Source organism: Coregonus clupeaformis, chromosome 31, assembly GCF_020615455.1.
Source record: "Coregonus clupeaformis isolate EN_2021a chromosome 31, ASM2061545v1, whole genome shotgun sequence".
In the NCBI taxonomy this organism is placed as follows: domain Eukaryota; kingdom Metazoa; phylum Chordata; class Actinopteri; order Salmoniformes; family Salmonidae; genus Coregonus; species Coregonus clupeaformis.
In genome coordinates this window covers 30,323,174-30,347,274 of record NC_059222.1, presented here as the reverse complement: position 1 = coordinate 30,347,274, position 24,101 = coordinate 30,323,174, and the positions used below count along the sequence as shown (strand labels likewise).

The 24,101-nt window shown below is 43.0% G+C and overlaps 1 long non-coding RNA gene across 1 annotated transcript; it reads left to right on the top strand.

Annotated features, from left to right (window-relative positions):
- Window positions 1-2,582: 2,582 nt before the first annotated feature.
- LOC121547908 lies at window positions 2,583-23,153 on the top strand. Its single transcript, XR_005996565.1, has 3 exons — window positions 2,583-2,658; window positions 22,789-22,938; window positions 23,044-23,153. It is a non-coding gene; the product is annotated as an uncharacterized LOC121547908 (long non-coding RNA).
- Window positions 23,154-24,101: the final 948 nt, after the last annotated feature.

Sequence of the window (24,101 nt, the reverse complement as noted above, 5' to 3'; positions counted from 1 at the left end):
GCACTCAAAATACGAATGCATTCAAAATACAACGCAGCCATAATAATCTACAAAATAGGTCTGAATGAGAAATCATCATTCTAAACTTGAGGATAAATTGTATTTAATTTATAAATCCAAAACACATCTCGCTGTAAGAGCATTTTAGGGATGCTAGCCCATGTTGACTCCAATGCTTCCCACAGTTGTGTTAAGTTGGCTGGATGTCCTTTGGGTGGTGGACCATTCTTGTTACACACGGGAAACTGTTGAGTGTGAAAAACACAGCAGCGTTGCAGATCTTGACACACTCAAACCGGTGTGCCTAGCACGTACTACCCTCTGAATGGCAGACACACACAATCTATGTCTCCAGGCTTAAAGATCCTTCTTTAACCTGTCTCCTCCCCTTCATCTACACTGCTTGATGTGGATTTAACAGGTGACCTCAATAAGGGATCATAGCTTTCACCTGGATTCACCTGGTCAGTCTATGTCATGGAAAGAGCAGGTGTTTCTAATGTTTTGTACACTCAGTGTAGTCTTCCAAAGAATAGTCCTTGCTTTAAGACCCAAAGGGAAAGAACAGCCAGACATGAGGGTATTGTGCATGGCTGGCAGACCTTGCCTTGTTTGAGTAGACAGAAAGGATGTACGTGCTGACCCTATGGCACAGTGTCCTGGATATGGTCACCTGAGTGGACACAGACACACACACACACACACACACACACACAGAGAGAGCCCAGGGGAAAGCAGGTTTGCTCAAGCTGTTTGTACTGGCTGAGCTCCAGACACACTATGAATGAGGGCTAAGATGGCGAGAGAGAGACATAGAGAGAGAGAGAGAGAGAGAGAGAGAGAGAGAGAGAGAGAGAGAGAGAGAGAGAGAGAGAGAGAGAGAGAGAGAGAGAGAGAGAGAGAGAGAGAGAGAGAGAGAGAGAGAGAGAAAGAGTGTGAAAGGTTAAGAAAGAAAGAAAATTAGCTGGCTCTGTGTCCACTCTTTGACCCCTTCTCAGTCTGGGAGAATGTAAAATGTGTTCTGATGGATGTATTTTCACACTGACGAAGGATCAGTCTCCACTTCCCTGTGACATTCTTCCCAGCTTGCTACCCTGGCCAGAGCTGGCCCTGGATCAGCCCTCAGCACAGCAAGGCCAGACAGTAAACACTGCACTAAACAAACTCAAGGCAGCCAGCGATTTAAAGGAGTTTGTAGGCTACAGTAGGAGCCTGAGAATGAGTGGGGAGAAACCACTACAGGCTTGACAACACATTTTAGAACAAGTTCATAATTATGCCCAATTTGGCAAGTACATTTTTCTTCAATAAAAGAGGAAGGAAGTACTATTGTAATAGTCAATATTCAACTGTTGTGACCCTAGACTGGTCTCATAGTCATTGGATGTGGGTTTTTGGTAACAGAATTTCAAGGCACAAGGCAATCAATCAATCAATCAAATGTATTTATAAAGCCTTTTTTACATCAGCAGATGTCACAAAGTGCTTATACAGAAACCCAGCCTAAAACCCCAAAGAGCAAGCAATGCAGATGTAGAAGCACAGTGGCTAGGAAAAACTCCCTAGAAAGGCAGGAACCTAGGAGGAAACATAGAGAGGAACCAGGCTCTGAGGGGTGGCCAGTCCTCTTCTGGCTGTGCCCAGTGGAGATTATAAGAGTACATGGCCATGAAGGCCAGATCATTCTTCAAGATGTTCAAATGTTCATAGATGACCAGCAGGGTCAAATAATAATTGCAGTGGTTAAAGAGGGTGCAACAGGTCAGCACCTCAGGAGTAAATGTCAGTTGCCTTTTCACAGCCGAGCATTCAGAGGTTGAGACAGAAGGTGCAGTAGAGAGAGAGAGAGAAAGAGGGAGAGATAGGGTCGAAACAGCAGGTCCAGGACAAGGTAGCACGTCCGGTGAACAGGTCAGGGTTCCATAGCCACAGGCAGAACAGCAGAAACTGGATCAGCAGCATGACCAGGTGGACTGGGGACAGCAAGGAGTCATCAGGTCAGGTAGTCCTGAGGCATAGTCCTAGGGCTCAGGTCTTCCGGGAGGGGAGAAAGACAGCAAGAGAGAGAGAGATAGGAGAATTAGAGGGAGCATGCTTAAGATCACATAGGACTCCAGATAAGACAGGAGAATTACACCAGACAGGACAGACTGACACTACCCCCACGGCACATAGACTATTGCAGCATAGATAGGGGGGGTCGGGGGACAGTGTGGCCCCGTCCGACGATACCCCCGGACAGGGCCAACCAGTCAGGATGTACTGTAACCCCACCCACTTTGCCAAAGCACAGCCCCCACACCACCAGAGGGATAGCAACAGACCAGCAACTTACTACCCTGAGACAAGGCGGAGTATAGCCCATGAAGATCTCCCCCCACCACACGAGCCTGAGGGGGCGCAAAACCCACTCAAGTCGAGTATAGCGGGGGAAAAAGCCTGGCACGACATGATGCACCCCTCCTAGGGACGGCATTGGCGAGCAGCAGCAAGCCAGTGACTCAGCCCCCGTAATAGGGTCAAAGGCAGAGAATCTCAGTGGAGAGAGGGGAGCCGGCCAGGCAGAGACAGCAAGGGTGGTTCGTCACTCCAGTGCCTTGCCGTTCACCTTCGCACCCCTGGGACAGACTACACTCAGTCATAGGACCTTCTGAAGAGGTGAGTCTTCAGTATAGACTTTAAGGTCAAGACCGAGTCTGCGTCTCTCACATGGATTGGCTGACCATGCCATAAAAATGTAGCTCTATAGGAGCTCTATAGGAGCCTCCAGCTGTTTGTAAGGATGTTGTAGGTATGTATGGCAGGACCAAATTGGGGAGATAGGTAGGAGCAAGTCCATGTAATGCTTTGTAGGTTAGCAGTAAAACCTTGAAATCCGCCCTAGCCTTAACAGGAAGCCAGTGTAGGCTAGCACTGGAGTAATATGATAACATTTTGGGGTTCTAGTCAAGAATCTAGCAGCCATATTTAGCACTAGCTGAAGTTTATATAGTGCTTTATCTGGATAGCCGGAGAGTAGAGCTTTGCAGTAGTCTTATCTTGAGGTGACAAAAGCATGGATCAGCTTTTCTGCTTAATTTTTGGACAAAAATTTCAGATTTTTCTGTTCGTCAAAAGAGAGATCAGGGTCCAGAGTAACACCGAGGTCCTTCACAGTTTTATTTGAAATGACTGTACAACCATCGAGATTAATTGTCAGATCAAACAGCAGATCTTTTTGTTTCTTGAGACCTAGAACTAGCATCTCTGTTTTGTCTGAATTTAAAAGTTAAAAAATTGCGGTCTCACTACTAGGACGGGATCTAAAACCAGACTGGAGCGCTTTGTATACATTATTTGTCTTCAGGGAGGCAGTGAGTTCCTGAGCAACAGCTTTTTAAAAAAAAATTGGAGAGTAATGAGAGATTCTATATAGTTTCCGGGTCAAGGTTCGTCTTTTTCAGGAGAGGCTTTATTACTGCCACTTTTAGTTTGGTTCACCTCCGGAGGATAGGGAGACGTTTATTATGTTCAACGTAGGAGGGCTAAGCACAGGAAGCAGCTTTCAGTAGTTTAATTGGAATAGGGTCTAGTAGGCAGTTGGAAAGTTTAGAGGCCATGAATGTGATTGTGTTGAGAGATACAGGATTAAAAAACTTCAGTGTCTCCATTGATCCGAGGTCATGGCAGTTCTGTGCAGACTTAGGACAACTGAGTTTTGGAGAAATATGCATATTCAAAGAGGAGTCCGTAATTTGATTTCTAATGATCATCTTTTTGTCGAAGAACTTCATGAATTCATTACTGCTGAAGTGAAGGCCATCCTCACTTGGGGAATGCTGCTTTTTGGTTAGCTTTGCGCCAGTATCAAAAATACATTTGGGATTGTTTTTATTCTCCTCAATCAGGTTGGAAAAGTAGGATGATCAAGCAGCAGTGAGGGCTTTCGATATTACACGGCACTGTCTTTCCGAACTAGTCGGAAGACTTCCAATTTGGTGGAGCGCCATTTCCATTCCAGTTTTTTGGATGCTTGCTTCAGGGGTCTGGTATTTTTTGTATAACAGGGAGCTAGTTTCTTGTGACAAATGTTTTTTTGTTTTTAGGAGTGTGACTGCATCTAGGCTATTACGCATGGTTACGTTTAGATCCTCGGTTAGGTGGCTAACTGATTTCTGTACTCTGGCGTCCTTGGGTAGGTGGAGGGATTCTGGAAGGGCATCTATGAATCTTTGGGTTGTCTGAGAATTTATAGCGTGGCTTTTGATAATCCTTGTTTGGGGTCTGAGCTAATTATTTGTTGCAATTGCAAACGTAATACGATGGTCTGATAGTCCAGGATTATGAGGAAGAACATTTAGATCCACAATATTCCACGGGACAAAAATAGATCCAGGGTATGATTGTGGCAATGCGTGGCAAGTCCCGAGACATGTTGGAGAAAACTCACTGAGTCGATGATGGCTCCAAAAACCTTTTGGAGTGGGTCTGTGGACTTCTCCATGTGAATATTAAAGTCACCAAAAATGTAAATATTATCTGCCATGACTACAAGGTCCAATAGGAAATCAGGGAACTCAGTGAGGAACGCTGTATACGGCCCAAGAGGCCTGTAAACAGTAGCTATAAAAAGTGATTGAGTAGGCTGCATGGATTTCATGACTAGAACCTCAAAAGATGAAACTGCAGTCTTTTTTTTTTGTAAATTGAAATTTGCTGTCATAAATGTTAGCAACACCTCCACCTTTGCGGGATGCCTATGGGTATATGGTCAGTAGTGTAACCAGGGGGAGAGGCCTCATTTAACGCAGTAAATTCATCAGGCTTGAGCCATGTTTCAGTCAGGCCAATCACATCAGGTTTACGATCAAAAACAGGTATATTTTGGTTATCACTATGCAACAGACTCCAGGAACAATAAACATGATATTTACATCTTACAGTTAAATGAGAAAATGAGGAAAAGGAATAAAACTGCAACGCTTCTTAAATTTACAGAAGGCAGAACATTTTCTCCTGAACTAAATACACTGCTCAAAAAAATAAAGGGAACACTTAAACAACACAATGTAACTCCAAGTCAATCACATTTCTGTGAAATCAAACTGTCCACTTAGGAAGCAACACTGATTGACAATACATTTCACATGCTGTTGTGCAAATGGAATAGACAACAGGTGGAAATTATAGGCAATTAGCAAGACACCCCCAATAAAAGACTGGTTTTGCAGTTGGTGACCACAGACCACTTCTCAGTTCCTATGCTTCCTGGCTGATGTTTTGGTCACTTTTGAATGCTGGCGGTCCTTTCACTCTAGTGGTAGCATGAGACGGAGTCTACAACCCACACAAGTGGCTCAGGTAGTGCAGCTCATCCAGGATGGCACATCAATGCGAGCTGTGGCAAGAAGGTTTGCTGTGTCTGTCAGCGTAGTGTCCAGAGCATGGAGGCGCTACCAGGAGACAGGCCAGTACATCAGGAGACGTGGAGGAGGCCGTAGGAGGGTAACAACCCAGCAGCAGGACTGCTACCTCCATTTTGCACTGCCAGAGCCCTGCAAAATGACCTCCAGAAGGCCACAAATGTGCATGTGTCTGCTCAAACGGTCAGAAACAGACTCCATGAGGGTGGTATGAGGGCCCGACGTCCACAGGTGGGGGTTGTGCTTACAGCCCAACACCGTGCAGGACATTTGGCATTTGCCAGAGAACACCAAGATTGGCAAATTCGCCACTGGCGCCCTGTGCTCTTCACAGATGAAAGCAGGTTCACACTGAGCACGTGACAGACGTGACAGAGTCTGGAGACACCATGGAGAACGTTCTGCTGCCTGCAACATCCTCCAGCATGACCGGTTTGGCGGTGGGTCAGTCATGGTGTGGGGTGGCATTTCTTTGGGGGGCCGCACAGCCATCCATGTGCTCGCCAGAGGTAGTCTGACTGCCATTAGGTACCGAGATGAGATCCTCAGACCCCTTGTGAGACCATATGCTGGTGCGGTTGGCCCTGGGTTCCTCCTAATGCAAGACAATGCTAGACCTCATGTGGCTGGTGTGTGTCAGCAGTTCCTGCAAGAGGAAGGCATTGATGCTATGGACTGGCCTGCCCGTTCCCCAGACCTGAATCCAATTGAGCACATCTGGGACATCATGTCTCGCTCCATCCACCAACGCCACGTTGCACCAGAGACTGTCCAGGAGTTGGCGGATGCTTTAGTCCAGGTCTGGGAGGAGATCCCTCAGGAGACCATCCGCCACCTCATCAGGAGCATGCCCAGGCGTTGTAGGGAGGTCATACAGGCACGTGGAGGCCACACACACTACTGAGCCTCATTTTGACTTGTTTTAAGGACATTACATCAAAGTTGGATCAGCCTGTAGTGTGGTTTTCCACTTTAATTTTGAGGGTGACTCCAAATCCAGACCTCCATGGGTTGATACATTTGATTTCCATTGATAATTTTTGTGTGATTTTGTTGTCAGCACATTCAACTATGTAAAGAAAAAAGTATTTAATAAGATTATTTCATTCATTCAGATCTAGGATGTGTTATTTTAGTGTTCCCTTTATTTTTTTGAGCAGTGTATAAGCGTTGTTATTAGTTGGCAGGGGTCTTTACTTCAACATTGTGTTTTGATGTATTTCTAATACCTTTTATGACTTTTTCAGGTAGATGTTTTCTAAGACCCCTTTTCCATCTGTTTGCACATTCAACTATGTAAAGAAAAAAGTATTTAATAAGATTATTTCATTCATTCAGATCTAGGATGTATTATTTTAGTGTTCCCTTTATTTTTTTGAGCAGTGTATAAGCGTTGTTATTAGTTGGCAGGGGTCTTTACTTCAACATTGTGTTTTGATGTATTTCTAATACCTTTTATGACTTTTTCAGGTAGATGTTTTCTAAGACCTCTTTTCCATCTGTTTGACCAGAAATCAAAGCCTTTGCGCATTCAAAACTTTTAGGATGGAAAATGGTTGAACAATGTATGCCTTCAGGAAGTATTCATACCGCTTGACTTAATCCACATTTTGTTGTGTTAGAGCCTGAATTTAAATGGATTAAATTGTTATTTTTCTCACCCATCTACATACAATACCCCATAATAACAAAGTGAAAACATGTTTTTAGAAATTTTAGCACATTTATTGAAAATGAAATACAGAACTATCACATTTTTCGAATCTTTGCCCCAGTCTAAGGTTGTTTGCACTCTGAAACAGGTTCTCATCAAGGATTTGCCTGTATTTGGATCCATTCATTGTTCCCTCTATCCTTACCAGTCTCCCAGTCCCTGCCACTGAAAAGCATTCCCATAGCATGATGCTGACACCACCATGCTTCACGGTAGGGATGGTGTTAGACGGGTGATGAGCTGTGCCTGGTTTTCTCCAGGCATAGCGCTTTTCATTCAGGCCAAAGAGTTAAAGTTTTGTCTCATCAGACCACAGAATCTTTTGCCTTGTGCTCTGAGTCTTTCATGTGTCTTTTTGACAACTCCAGGTGTGCTGTCATGTGCCTTTTTCTTAGGAGTGGCCACTCTCCCATAAAGCCCAGATTGGTGAAGGGCTGTAGAGACTGTTGTCCTTCTGGCAGGTTCTCCTATCTCAGCCAAGGAACTCTGTAGTTCTGTCAGAGTGGTCATTGAGTTCTTGGTCACCTCCCTGACCAAGGTCCTTCTTGTCCGGTTGCTTAGTTTGGTCGGACGCCAGCTCTAGGCAGAGTCTGGGTAGTTCAATATTTTTTCAATTTCCCAATGATAGAGACCACTGTGCTCTTGGAAACTTTCAACACTCAAGAAATAGTTGTATACCCTTCCCCAGATACAGTTGAAGTCGGAAGTTTACATACACTTAGGTTGGAGTCATTAAAAATTGTTTTTCAACCACTCCACAAATTTCTTGTTAACAAACTATCATTTTGGCAGGTCGGTTAGGACATCTACTTTGTGCATGACACAAGTAATTTTTCCAACAATTGTTTACAGACAGATTATTTCACTTATAATTCACTGTATCACAATTCCAGTGGGTCAGACGTTTACATACACTAAGTTGACTGTGCCTTTAAACAGCTTGGAAAATTCCAGAAAATGATGTCATGGTTTTAGAAGCTTCTGATAGTCTAATTGACATCATTGGAGTCAATTGGAGGTGTACCTGTGGATGTATTTCTAGGCATACCTTCAAACTCAGTGCCTCTTTGCATGACATCATGGAAAAATCAAAAGAATTCAGCCAAGACCTCAGGAAAAAAATTGTAGACCTTCACAAGTCTGGTTCATCCTTGGGAGCAATTTCCAAATGCCTGAAGGTACCACGTTCATCTGTACAAACAATAGTACGCAAGTATAAACACCATGGGACCTCGCAGCTGTCATACCGCTCAGGAAGGAGACGCTTTCTGTCTCCTAGAGATGAACATACTTTGGTGTGAAAAGTGCAAATCAATCCCAGAATAACAGCAAAGGACCTTGTAAAGATGCTGGAGGAAACAGGTACAAAAGTATCTATATCCACAGTAAAACGAGTCCTATATCGACATAACCTGAAAGGCCGCTCAGCAAGGAAGAAGCCACTGCGCCATAAAAAAGACAGACTATGGTTTGCAACTGCATATGGGGACAAAGATCGTACTTTTTGGAGAAATGTCCTCTGGTAGATGAAACAAAAATTGATTGGCCGTAATGACCATCGTTATGTTTGGAGGAAAAAGGTGGACTTGCAAGCCGAAGAACACCATCCCAACCGTTAAGCACAGGGGTGGCAGCATCATGCTGTGGGGGTGCTTTGCTGCAGGAGGGACTGGTGCACTTCACAAAATAGATGGCATCACGAGGAAGGAAAATTATGTGGATATATTGAAGCAACATCTCAAGACATCAGTCAGGAAGTTTAAGCTTGGTCGCAAATTGGTCTTCCAAATGGACAATGACCCCAAGCATACTTCCAAAGTTGTGGCAAAATGACTTAAGGACAACAAAGTCAAGGTATTGGAGTGGCCATTACAAAGCCCTGACCTCAATCCTATAGAACATTTGTGGGCAGAACTGAAAAAGCCTGTGCGAGCAGCTCTGTCTGGAGGAATGGGCCAAATTTCACCCAATTTATTGTGGGAAGCTTGTGGAAGGCTACACGAAACATTTGACCCAAGTTAAACAATGTCAAGGCAATGCTACCAAATACTAATTGAGTGTATGTAAACTTCTGACCCACTGGGAATGTGATGAAAGAAATAAAAGCTGAAATAAATCATTCTCTCTACTATTATTCTGACATTTCACATTCTTAAAATAAAGTGGTGATCCTAACTGACCTAAAACAGGGAATTTTTACTAGGATTAAATGTCAGGAATTGTGAAAAACTGAGTTTAAATGTATTTGGCTAAGGTGTATGTAAACCTCCGACTTCAACTGTATATGCATCATCAAAATTCTATCACAGAGATCTACGGACAGTTCCTTGGACTTCATGGTATAGTTTCTGCTGTAACATGCACTGTCAACTGTGGGACCTTATATAGACAGGTGTGTTTCTTTTTAAATCATGTCCAAACAATTGAATTGGCCACAGGTGGACTCCAAGTTGTAGTGACATTTCAATGATGATCAAAGGAAACTGGATGCAACTGAGCTCAATTTGAAGTGTGATAGCAAAGGGGTGTGAATACTTATGTAAATTATACTTTTCTGTATTTCATTTTCAATAAATTTGCAAAGATTTCTAGAAACATGTTTTGACTTTGTCATTATGGGGTATTGGGTGTAGATGTGTGAAAAAAAATCTGTTTAATCCATTTTTAATTCAGGCTGTACACAGCAAAATGTGGAATAAGTCAAGGGGTATGAATACTTTCTGAAGGCACTGTATGCATTAATTTCCCAAAAATATAGACTCTTTTGACACCCAATTTGACATGCTCCTATGAACTTCACCTTGGTACTCACGGGTCCTTTACATGGAAATGACCAGCTATATTGAATGCAAAACATGTTTAAAACTATATTATTTTATACTATTAAAATTGCTCAGAGAAAGAGATTTTGCTTAACAAGTAATACAAAAAATCTAAAAGAGCACATTCATTTTGAGCTGCCATATAAACCAAGCAGTGTAATTTATCAGGAGGGAGCATATTGATGCAACACATTAGTAGTAAGCTTCACAGAAAGTCAGTTTTGACTGGAGTCTTGGCCTGTCTCTTTGAACACTTTCTCTTTGTTTTTCTCTTCCTCAGGGGCAAATTAAATACTCCTTCTCTCTCTCTACCTCTCTCTCGCACACACACACACACACACACACACACACACACACACACACACACACACACACACACACACACACACACACACACACACACACACACACACACACACACACAGAACTCGGCCAGGCACATGAGACAGATTGACAGATGGATTTAAATACATTTTTGGAAAACAGAATCTATTTATTATGGTGAAACAGAGACACGATTTCACAAGTATTACAAAGAATAGTCCTTGATGTTGTGTATTGGGGTTGTGCTGCAATACACAGATCATTATGAGTATTTTATGTGTTGAGATGTCAAGTTCTCTATAAATGGTTGAACTGATTCCATGTTAAAGACTTACACAGGTGAATCTGTTGCTGTGGGAGGCATCACTGAGGTCACATCACTGCAGTCTCGTTTGGCTCAGTTGGTAGAGCATGGTGCTTGCAATGCCAGGGTTGTAGGTTTGATTCCCATGGGGGATCAGTATGGAAATGTATGCACTAACTACTTTAAGTCGCCCTGGATAAAAGTGACTGGTAAATGAAAAAAATGAGGTCACAGATCAGAGTAGGAAAATGCAGGAAAGGCATTTCACTCTACAGTCGTGGTCAAAAGTTTTGAGAATGACACAAATACTAATTTTCACAATGTCTGCTGCCTCAGTTTTGATGATGGCAATTTGCATATACTCCAGAATGTCATTAAGAGTGATCAGATGAATTGCAATTAATTGCAAAGTCCCTCTATGACATGAAAATGAACTTAATCCCAAAAAAACATTTCCACTGCATTTCAGCCCTGCCACAAAAGGACCAACTGACATCATGTCAGTGATTCTCTCGTTAACACAGGTGAGAGTGTTGACGAGGACAAGGCTGGAGATCACTCTGTCATGCTGATTGAGTCAGAATAGACTGGAAGCTTTAAAAGGAGGGTGGTGCTTGAAATCATTGTTCTTCCTCTGTTAACCATGGTTACCTGCAAGGAAACATGTGCCATCATCATTGCTTTGCACAAAAAGGGCTTCACAGGCAAGGATATTGCTGCTAGTAAGATTGCACCTAAATCAACCATTTATCGGATCATCAAGAACTTCAAGGAGAGAGGTTCAATTGTTGTGAAAAGGCGTCAGGGCGCCCAAGAAAGTCCAGCAAGCGACAGGACCGTCTCCTAAAGTTGATTCAGCTGCGGGATCGGGGCACCACCAGTGCAGAGCTTGCTCAGGAATGGCAGCAGGCAGGTGTGAGTGCATCTGCACGCACAGTGAGGCGAAGACTTTTGGAGGATGGCCTGGTGTCAAGAAGGGCAGCAAAGATGCCACTTCTCTCCAGGAAAAACATCAGGGACAGACTGATATTCTGCAAAAGGTACAGGGATTGGACTGCTGAGGACTGGGGTAAAGTCATTGTCTCTGATGAATCCCCTTTATGATTGTTTGGGGCATCCGGAAAACACCTTGTCCGGAGAAGACAAGGTGAGTGTTACCATCAGTCCTGTGTCATGCTAACAGTAAAGCATCCTGAGACCATTCATGTGTGGGGTTGCTTCTCAGCCAAGGGAGTGGGCTCACTCACAATTTTGCCTAAAAACACAGCCATGAATAAAGAATGGTACCAACACATCCTCCGAGAGCAACTTCTCCCAACCATCCAAGAACAGTTTGGTGACGACCAATGCCTTTTCCAACATGATGGAGCACCTTGCCATAAGGCAAAAGTGATAACTAAGTGGCTCGGGGAACAAAACATTTTGGGTCCATGGCCAGGAAACTCCCCAGACCTTAATCCCATTGAGAACTTGTGGTCGATCCTCAAGAGGCGGGTGGACAAACAAAAACCCACAAATTCTGACAAACTCCAATCATTGATTATGCAAGAATGGGCTGCCATCAGTCAGGATGTGGCCCAGAAGTTAATTGACAGCATGCCAGGGCAGATTGCAGAGGTCTTGAAAAAGAAGGGTCAACACTGCAAATATTGACTCTTTGCATAAACTAAATGTAATTGTCAATAAAAGCCTTTGACACTTATGGAATGCTTGTAATTATACTTCAGTATACCATAGTAATATCTGACAAAAATATCTCATAACACTGAAGCAGCGAACTTTGTGAAGACCAATACTTGTGTCATTCTCAAAACTTTTGACAATGAAACTCATCATTATTGAATTGTTATAAAGACATAGTTATGAAACCCACGAGACTTAACAAAAGATTGTCGACGAGTAAGTCTGAACCTACGGGAACTATTCTGTCCAAAATAAGTTGTTTAAAACTGTTCTTTTCCGTGGTACAGTCTAGGCCAGGGGTCTGCAACCTAAGGCACACGTGCCAGCCTTGGCACGCGAGGGTATTTGCCTTGGCACGCCAAGGCTTGGCAAGCCCCACCCCCCAAAAAAACAAAAAAATATATATATTCATTTTGTATACTTTTTTTTTTGCGTAACATTTATTATCTAAAACATTTTCCCCAGGTTATTTTTTTTATAAACTGGAGGAAATAATTGAAATTGCATGCATTGGTTTGGAAATTTTATTGGTATTCACTGCAAGGTTGTAGTTCCCACGGTATGTCAGTCCTGATTAGCCAATGGGCTTTCATGATTTTGCAGGAATATCATATTATTAGTTCAGCACAAGACAACCCGCCTTGCCTCTCCTGCCAAATTCAAAACCAAGGCGGCACTGAAGATGAGAGATTCATTTTCACATGGCTAGCAGCTAGCAAGCCTTCTTTTGTTATTAAAAAAAGTTCAGGGTGCAAAATGTCATCAGCAAAGAAATATAAGGCAGATCTCTGTTCATTTATTGCCTCTTGGACAAAGGAATATGGAAGGGCCGGGCTGTTTGCGCTCTCTGTTGTAAAACTGTTGTTTGTTGGACATCAAGTGTACAGCGTCATTTTGAAACGAGACATGAGAAAAACTTCAAGGATGAGGCGGACAAGGCTGAAGGAATCAAGCGGGCCATGTCCAGGTATGAAAAGCAAAGCAGTGTGTTTACAAATCTACATGCAGTCAAAAATCAAGCTACAGACGGGAGCTACAAAGTTGCGCAGTGCATTGCTAAACATTCAAAACCATTTACTGATGGGGAATATATCAAGGAGGCTTTCCTCAGTACTTTGCAGGCTTTATTTGATGGATTGCCTAACAAAGACACAATCATCTCAAAGATAAAAGACATGCCAAATTTACAAATTTACAGGGATGCTGTAATGTTTTACAGTAAGGAAAATAGTACTGTAAAGCAAAATATATTGAAATTGGTAACATTAAAAACAAATTAACAACAGAATTGACAAAAGAAGTAGCAAGAAATTAACACATACAGTGGGGGAAAAAAGTATTTAGTCAGCCACCAATTGTGCAAGTTCTCCCACTTAAAAAGATGAGAGAGGCCTGTAATTTTCATCATAGGTACACGTCAACTATGACAGACAAAATGAGAAAAAAAAATCCAGAAATTCACATTGTAGGATTTTTTATGAATTTATTTGCAAATTATGGTGGAAAATAAGTATTTGGTCACCTACAAACAAGCAAGATTTCTGGCTCTCACAGACCTGTAACTTCTTCTTGAAGAGGCTCCTCTGTCCTCCACTCGTTACCTGTATTAATGGCACCTGTTTGAACTTGTTATCAGTATAAAAGACACCTGTCCACAACCTCAAACAGTCACACTCCAAACTCCACTATGGCCAAGACCAAAGAGCTGTCAAAGGACACCAGAAACAAAATTGTAGACCTGCACCAGGCTGGGAAGACTGAATCTGCAATAGGTAAGCAGCTTGGTTTGAAGAAATCAACTGTGGGAGCAATTATTAGGAAATGGAAGACATACAAGACCACTGATATTCTCCCTCGATCTGGGGCTCCACGCAAGATCTCACCCCCTGGGGTCAAAATGATCACAAGGACGGTGAGAAAAAACCCAGAACCACACGGGGGGACCTAGTGAATGACCTGCAGAGAGCTGGGACCAAAGTAACAAAGCCTACCATCAGTAACACACTACGCCGCCAGGGACTCAAATCCTGCAGTGCAAGACGTGTCCCCCTGCTTAAGCCAGTACATGTCCAGGCCTGTCTGAAATTTGCTAGAGTGCATTTGGATGATCCAGAAGAGGATTGGGAGAATGTCATATGGTCAGATGAAACCAAAATATAACTTTTTGGTAAAAACTCAACTCGTCGTGTTTGGAGGACAAAGAATGCTGAGTTGCATCCAAAGAACACCATACCTACTGTGAAGTATGGGGGTGGAAACATCATGCTTTGGGGCTGTTTTTCTGCAAAGGGACCAGGACGACTGATCCGTGTAAAGGAAAGAATGAATGGGGCCATGTATCGTGAGATTTTGAGTGAAAACCTCCTTCCATCAGCAAGGGCATTGAAGATGAAACGTGGCTGGGTCTTTCAGCATGACAATGATCCCAAACACACCGCCCGGGCAATGAAGGAGTGGCTTCGTAAGAAGCATTTCAAGGTCCTGGAGTGGCCTAGCCAGTCTCCAGATCTCAACCCCATAGAAAATCTTTGGAGGGAGTTGAAAGTCTGTGTTGCTCAGCGACAGCCCCAAAACATCACTGCTCTAGAGGAGATCTGCATGGAGGAATGGGCCAAAATACCAGCAACAGTGTGTGAAAACCTTGTGAAGACTTACAGAAAACGTTTGACCTGTGTCATTGCCAACAAAGGGTATATAACAAAGTATTGAGAAACTTTTGTTATTGACCAAATACTTATTTTCCACCATAATTTGCAAATAAATTCATAAAAAATCCTACAATGTGATTTTCTGGATTTTTTTTTCTCATTTTTTTCTGTCATAGTTGACGTGTACCTATGATGAAAATTACAGGCCTCTCTCATCTTTTTAAGTGGGAGAACTTGCACAATTGGTGGCTGACTAAATACTTTTTTTCCCCACTGTATGTAACCAAATAAGAGAATCAATACAACACTAATGTAAAACCTATATTGTGTGCCTGTGCATATGGGCTGTGAGGGAGAGAGAGACAAAGAGAGAGAGGGAGACGGAGTTAATATTGGGATTGGGTACAATCCTAGATCTTCCGATTCAGAGCTCCGAGCTTCAACTTGCAGGACTAAGTGAAATAAAAAAATTAACATGGTAATAAGAACATTTGAAATAGTACTATATACAAATAACAACTGTAGCAGTGATTAATAAATAAATGTCCATTGGGGTGGACATTGATCCTAGGAGGAGCAGCAGTACGACTAAATGACCATTGAGGGGGTGTGGAGACAAAGTAAAATAAAACAATACAAATAATAATACAAAAATAAATAATAATGTATTCATACTGTATTAACAACTGCAGCAGTGATGAATGTCATTGGGGTGGGGACAGAGTAAAAGTCTATTCAAGGGGTGGCTATTCAGCAGCCTGATGGTCTGGGGGTAGAAATTATTGGCCAGTCTTCCAGTTTTCGCCATAAACTCCTGTGCCACCTGCGTCTGAGTAATGGAAACAGGGAGAACAGGCCATGGCTCGGGTGGCTGAGGTCCATGATGATCTTTATTTTATTTATTTAAATTCACCTTTATTTAAGCCAGTTGAGAACAAGTTCTCATTTACAACTGCAACCTGGCCAAGATAAAGCAAAGCAGTGCGATAAAAACAACAACAACACAGAGTTACATATGGGATAAACAAAACGTACAATCAAAAACACAATAGAAATCTATATACAGTGTGTGCAAATGTAGTCAGTTATGGCGGTAAGGCAATAAATAGGCCATAGTGCAAAATAATTACAATTTAGTATTAACACTGGAATGATAGATGTGCAGAAGATGATGTGCAAATAGAGATACTGGGGTGCAAATGAGCAAAATAAATAACAATATGGGGATGAGGTAGTTGGGTGGGTGGGCTAATTACAGATGGGCTGTGTACAGGTGCAGTGATCGGTAAGCTGCTCTGACAACTGATGCTTAAAGTTAGTGAGGGAGATAAGAGTCTCCAGCTTCAGAGATTTTTGCAGTTCGTTCCAGTCATTGGCAGCAGAGAACTGGAAGGAATGGCGGCCAAAGGAGGTGTTGGCTTTGGGGATGACCAGTGAGATATCTTCTTGGCCTTCCTTCGACACCTGGTGTTGTAGGTGTCCTGGAGGGTGTGCACCCAATGGTGCCTTCGGCTGCGTGTATCACCCTCTGAAGAGCCTTGTGGTCCTCGGCGGTGGAGTTGCCATACCAGACTGTGATGCAGCCCGATCTATTATCAGGGGCAACTCTGTTTGGGGAAAGGGGTTCCAGAGGAGGTGAAACACACAACAGGACAGTTTGGGCCGGAGAGCATCCAGGAGAGAGAAGTCAGTGCAGCATCAGGTGTTTCTCATGGTGCTCCGTAACAAACCTCCTCAATACTAATTTGTCAGCTCTTCTCACCCCTAGGACAAGCACAGAAAAATAAAGAATATAAGGAGACACAGAGAGCACCAGGGCTGTTACTCTGTGGGTAAAAAGACAGGGGACAAGGGACATATCAAGCTGGTGTTGTGTGTGTGTGTATGTGTACTTACCTCACTAGAGGTCTTCATTCAAACTCAGTGAGCTCTTGGAAGAATGGGGCAGGGTAGGGTTTGAGAACAAACAGCTGGCTTCCTCTGGGCCACCTTGTCATGCACTTTGTCCCATCTTCAGGATTCATCATCTTGGGTTGATTCGAACCTACAGCATATATCTAATATAGTTTATGAAATCAATTGAACAATTGAACAAATACAAATAAGACAGCTAGATACACCTACTTCAAACCCTAGCAAACTAATACATTGCTATAGCCTACACAATATCACAGATATTTTTCCAGACTCACAACATTTTCCTTTCTAACACCAAATGTTTGCATACTACTGGTAAAGTTAACAGGTTTAGCTAATAATGTAACATTATGGAACAATGTTTTCTAAATTAAACAAATGGTTAGCGGGAGCGGCAATATGGACAATCCTGGCCTACAAAACGATGATTTATGTTGCGCAGATGAGAGCCAAGTGAACCGAATCACACAGGGTTGTGACAGCTAAGGAGGACACTCTGTCCCGGCGTTTTAGCCATCTATGCTCTCCCCATTGAGTAGAATATATCACAGTGACATCTAGATGGCTACCAATATTAGTCATTTATTGTGTAGGCTACAATCCTACTTGAAATACTGTATAATCCTGGGAGGGGAAAATTCGCCACGTTACTAGTTTCCACCGCCGACAATGTGTTAGGCTACAGCTGACCAGTGGCACTGCACCTTAGGTCGGCAGGCACCTCGATACAACATGGTGCACTGCATGGTCATTCACATCAGCTTTAGCGGCTCTCGAGTATGGCCCACAACGCGGTTTATGTGTAAAATGTGGCCCGTCAATCCTAAGAAATATGGGTCATCTTTTGAACTGCTAGAAACAAGCCATTTTCTCTGTAGTAATGGTGGAAACATAACGGTCAAGAATCTGCGCTCAGTGTATTCTCTATGGCACTCAGAGGCTGCGATACAGCCTATGAGCACAATATTCTCTGGGTGATGTTTTTCTAGGTCGCACAGCTAGATCTTTACGAGCAATTTACAGCAGACCGAAATGGCTTTTGTCAACTTGAGCTAGCTAGCTAGCTAGCAAGCAAACGTTAACCAGCTATCTAGCTAGGTTAGCTAAGGAAACGTGCAGTAATTCAACGTTGGCTAGCAATAAATATACTTATAAACAAGGCAAGGTACCTACCCAGTAGCTGCTGAAAATATTATTCCACTTCACAGCCGCTTCAAGAGGATATTTACTAAAATAGTCTGAGCTTCATGTGTCTCACTAGACAGCATAAGGTTGGCGCCTGAAACGGATAATTTGAATCTACAGTAGGCATAAGCTATTACTGTAAAGCAATACTGTATGCTAGAGTAATTTTTACAGGAGGCTTCCGATTTACAGTTAATAACAGTATTTTTCAGCATTTTACCCATAATGCAGTGCAATCTACAGCATGAATCCGTGCATCCTACGGTGTTTTACTGTTGAAATTACAGAAAAGTTTTACAGTATGTGTCTGCCAGAATTGTTGAAAGGAGCAGCAAACTGTAGAATTAAAGATGCACCTGTGTTTAGTGTGGCTCTTGATGAGAGTGTGGATGTGAATGACATTCCACGCCTGGCAGTTGTTGCAAGATACTGTGACTCATTTTGAGGAGAGAGGTGTCGATATTAAGAACATATTCGCTATTACAACTGACGGTGCCCCCGCTATGGTGGGGAAACATAAAGGATTTGCAAAGCTGATTGACAATAAGATTGGCCACCCCGTGGTTCAATTTCACTGTATCACTCACCAAGAGAATCTGTTCCAAGGTTTCAAATTCTGATTTACAGTAGGTACTATGATGGCTCCTGTAGTTAAAATCGTGAATTTCCTTGTTGTTCACTCGTCTTTGACACACAGTTTCGGTCACTGCTGGAAGAGATGGAACAAATCCACAAAAACTTGCCTCTTCACTGCAGTGCCAGGTGATTAAGTAGAGGGAAGGTTCTGGAACGGTTTGTGGAGTGTTTGGATACGGTTAAAGCCTTTCTGGCTGAAAAGGGCCAAAACTACCCAGAGCTTGAGGATGAGGATTGGCTTGTAAAACTGATGTTTCTCACTGACATAACAGGTCACCTCAACGAGCTCAGCCTGCGCCTGCAGGGTTCAGGCCAAACAGTGCTGGATCTGTTCGATACATGGAAGGCAGTCGTTGCCAAGCCAGAAGTCTACTCACGGGATATTCAAAGTGGAAAGTTCTGCTACTTCAAGCAACTCAAAGGTCTGTCAACGCGACACACTGTCAGTACTGACGTCATCAGAGTGTACATGGGGGAGCTGAAGTCCAAGTTCTCTGTCAGATTTCAAGATTTCAAGCAACATGGCCCAATGTTTTCTTTTTTTGATGTGTTTCAGTGGATGGAGATTGAGGACTTTGAAATGCAGATGATCAATCGTTTCGTCATCAAAATTCATGGAGCTGCGCAAAGAACTGGAAGGGACTGAGAGAGATCAGGGTGCTTCCATTATCCACTGTTGGGAGAGCCTGCCAGTGAAATCTGAGTCTGAAGAAAGTTGCATGTGCAATGCTTTCAGCATTTAGATCCACATACAGTATCTATGTCAGTGGCGATTTTAGCATGTAAATCTTGGTGGGGCAAAAACAAAACAAATGTGGTATGCATGTCAGCAAAGTCACTACACAACACAACACTAAACAATACATTAATTACACTACAACGGTGACAAATGGTGCCCACAAACTGTTAGGGCCTACATAAAGATGTCCCAACAGCAGAGTCCCAACAGCAGTCCCAACACCTTAGCACTGCTACACATTGCTATTAGTGGAGCCTTGTCTGGCAGCGAAACAGTTCATTCAGCCTCATTTACAGCCTTTTAAAATAACATAGCTGATATGGCTGACTTGCTTAAACAAATATAGTTTCTACTGACAATTGAGATGTACAAACTATGGCATAAGGGGACGACAAGCGGATAAGAGGCAATCCGTAATTTCGATTAAGACATTAATGAGCGAGCTAGGACGGACGTAGTTCAGCACTTTTGAAATGTACAGTGACAGAATTCAGAACATGGGCTGTTCTTACAGTGATCTCCCTGTACACTAAGTCAGAACCATAGGATAAATAAAGGGGGCATATAAGCAGAAAATGAAAGCTCTTACAATATTCGATGATTACATTTCTCTAAAACAGGTTATAGGCTACATGTGCACCACCAAGTCAGAACAGTAGGCGAAATTAAGAGGGGAAAATAGACCAAATTATTAGGGTGAGGCACATGGGCAACTAACAGCTTACTACACAACATACACTTAGTATTACTTTCTAAGCTACAGTATACATATCTCCCTGGCATATTACATCATTTATGCAGCAGCATACAATACATTTTTGGACTCACCTTGTTGTGCTGTGCTCACATGAACAGGAAGGTGGCGCGGTGGTCCTTCGTGGGCAAGATTTTTTCATCAAAGTCTGGCATTCTCTGGATTTATGGTGCTTTCAAGACAACTGGGAACTCTGAAAAAAACAAGGTTGAATCATGATGACGTCAGTGATCTTCAGGTCGTATCTTTAGAAAGATGCCCGAGTTCCGGATTGACAATTCCGAGTTGGATGACCGTTCAAAACGTTTTTTTCCCAGTCTGAGCTCATTTTTCCCGAGTTCCCAGTTGTCTTAAACTCACTGAAGTCAGATTTCGCAGTTCCAAGTTAACAGTTGTTTTGAGCGCAGCACAAATCATGCTTCATTGACAGCATGGCCAATGTTGAATGTTTATCATTTTAAGCTTGGAAAAGAGACCCTTAATCCCAGACTTCGGACCACACAGCCACTCCACTGAATAGCAGGCTAGTGATTGCTTTGCAATGCTTGCAGTTAGCCACTGATTCCTTCCAAACCACTAATTGTTGAATTTGCTATTTCCAACTTGTTGTGTAATGTTTATGTCCAATGGCCGATGAGCACCGATACGTTTTATCTATAATTTCTCTTCATTATTTCTCATCATTTGGCAAGGATTAGAAAGGATTTGCCAGTAGATTGTCGACTTGATTCATGATGATGACTGCTAGCTAAGATTTTGAAAGTATGATGTTGACATGATCAGTCCAATCAAAGCTACTGTAGATATAACGTGATTTGACATCATTTTAGCTGTGACCTTGAGCCTTCTTGGATGGGCACTTCTAATGTAACTCAATGGCAGCATCCAAGGGGCTTGAATTTTCGACCTCTTACCCTTAGACTTGGTGGTGACGTAGTGTCCCCATGAGTGACAGAACACTGAGCCAATCACGGCGCAACTAGAGAACATTACCTACGCTCCCTATTTTCTGCTGGCTGCCCTATCACCACAGAAAGCACTGAGCTAGGCTGAAACACCTGCATTTTGGAGCTGCCTTACTCAATAAAGCAAAAAAGAGACCATGTTTGTATGGGCTTTATTAACTCAAATAAATATATATACAGTATCTCTACATAAAGATGGCCTGGGCTATAAGAAGATTGCCAAGACCCTGAAACTGAGCTGCAGCACGGTGGTCAAGACCATACAGCGGTTTAACAGGACAGGTTCCACTCAGAACAGGCCTCGCCATGGTCGACCAAATAAGTTGAGTGCACGTGCTCAGCGTCATATCCAGAGGTTGTCTTTGGGAAATAGACGTATGAGTGCTGCCAGCATTGCTGCAGAGGTTGAAGGAGTGGGGGCTCAGACCATACACCGCACACTGCATCAAATTGGTCTGCATGGCTGTCGTCCCAGAAGGAAGCCTCTTCTAAAGATGATGCACAAGAAAGCCCGCAAACAGTTTGCTGAAGACAAGCAGACTAAGGACATGGATTACTGGAACCATGTCCTGTGGTCTGATGAGACCAAGATAAACTTATTTGGTTCAGATGGTGTCAAGCGTGTGTGGTGGCAACCAGGTGAGGAGTACAAAGACAAGTGTGTCTTGCCTACAGTCAAGCATGGTGGTGGGAGTGTCATGGTCTGGGGCTGCATGAGTGCTGCCGGCCCTGGGGAGCTACAGTTCATTGAGGGAACCATGAATGCCAACATGTACTGTGACATACTGAAGCAGAGCATGATCCCCTCCCTTCGGAGACTGGGCCGCAGGGTAGTATTCCAACATGATAACGACCCCAAACACACCTCCAAGACGACCACTGCCTTGCTAAAGAAGCTGAGGGTAAAGGTGATGGACTGGCCAAGCATGTCTCCAGACCTAAACCCTATTGAGCAACTGTGGGGCATCCTCAAACCGAAGGTGGAGGAGTGCAAGGTCTCTAACATCCACTAGCTCTGTGATGTCATCATGGAGGAGTGGAAGAGGACCCCAGTGGCAACCTGTGAAGCTCTGGTGAACTCCATGCCCAAGAGGGTTAAGGCAGTGCTGGAAAATGATGGTGGCCACACAAAATATTGACACTTTGGGCCCAATTTGGACATTTTCACTTAGGGGTGTACTCACTTTTGTTGCCAGCGGTTTAGACATTAATGGCTGTGTGTTGAGTTATTTTGAGGGGACAGCAAATTTACACTGTTATACAAGCTGTACACTCACTACTTTACATTGTAGCAAAGTGTCATTTCTTCAGTGTTGTCACATGAAAAGATATACTCAAATATTTACAGAAATGTGAGGGGTGTACTCACTTTTGTGAGATACTGTATATATTTTTTTACATTGTTTGATATGTGACACGTATTAATGCCAAAATAACATGCAAAACAGGCAAGCCCCCTCCAAAGAAAAATAAATTTATTTCTTAATTTTATTTTAGCTAAGAATGTGGGCCACCAGCCAGTCAAAAATATATTTCTGTGGGCTTTGACACCATGGTTTAATTTATAATGTCTCTACCCACAGGGGGCCAGTATGAAAAATATATATATACAAAAAATGTATGCACTCACTAACTGTAAGTTGCTCTGGATAAGAGCATCTGCTAAATGACTAAAATGTAAATCTATGTGAACAGATCTTTTCACACATAAAGTCAATCCTGAGCCCCTCGTGCAGCTGGCTGACGACCACTCGGAGGCCTGTGTGCAGCTCAAAGTCTCCAAATATGGCCCAGATATTATGCGGCTCAGCAATGGAAAGCAGGGACAAGGATCACACTAAATCGGTAAGATGTGATTTTCAATACAAAATGATATAATCTTGGAATGTTCATGCCAGTAAATTTCAGCAAGTAGTAATGTGAACGTGTGTGTGTGTTTATGTGTTGCAGACGATTTGGAATAAGACGGGGGAGACAGGAGACAGAGTAGGCTACGATTCTCAGCAGCAGATATGGAGCTATGGACTTGATTATATGGGAATCAGATAGTTTTTTCTTACATTCAGTTATGTTTAGGACTGTTGGTAGGCCTAACAGTTGTCTCAGTCATTTTAGTGAATTTAACCTTGTATTTTGCAATAAATAATCAAATCAAATCAAAATATATTTGCCACATGCACCGAATACAACAGGTGTAGAAATTACCATGAAATGCTTACTTACAGCCCTTAACCAACAATGCATTTATTTTTTAATAAAAAAGTAAAATAAAACAACAACAAAAAAGTGTTGAGAAAAAAAGAGCAGAAGTAAAAAAAAATAACAGATGGGAGGCTACATACAGGGGGGTACCGGTGCAGAGTCAATGTGCGGGGGCACCGGCTAGTTGAGGTAGTTGAGGTAATATGTACATGTGGGTAGAGTTAAAGTGACTATGCATAAATAATTAACAGAGTAGCAGCAGCGTAAAAAGATGGGGTGGGGGTGGGAGGGCAGTGCAAATAGTCCAGGTAGCCATGATTAGCTGTTCAGGAGTCTTATGGCTTTGGGGTAGAAGCTGTTGAGAAGCCTTTTGGACCTAGACTTGGCGCTCCGGTACCGCTTGCCGTACGGTAGCAGAGAGAACAGTCTATGACTAGGGTGGCTGGAGTCTTTGACAATTCTGAGGGCCTTCCTCTGACACCACCTGGTATAGAGGTCCTGGATGGCAGGAAGCTTGGCCCCAGTGATGTACTGGGCCGTACGCACTACCCTCTGTAGTGCCTTGCAGTCGGAGGCCAAGCAGTTGCCATACCAGGCGGTGATGCAACCAGTCAGGATGCTCTCGATGGTGCAGCTGTATAACTTTTTGAGGATCTGAGGACCCATGCCAACTCTTTTCAGCCTCCTGAGGGGCATTAGGCTTTGTTGTGCCCTCTTCACGACTGTCTTGTTGTGTTTGGACCATGATAGTTTGTTGGTGATGTGGACACCAAGGAACTTGAAGCTCTCAACCTGTTCCACTACAG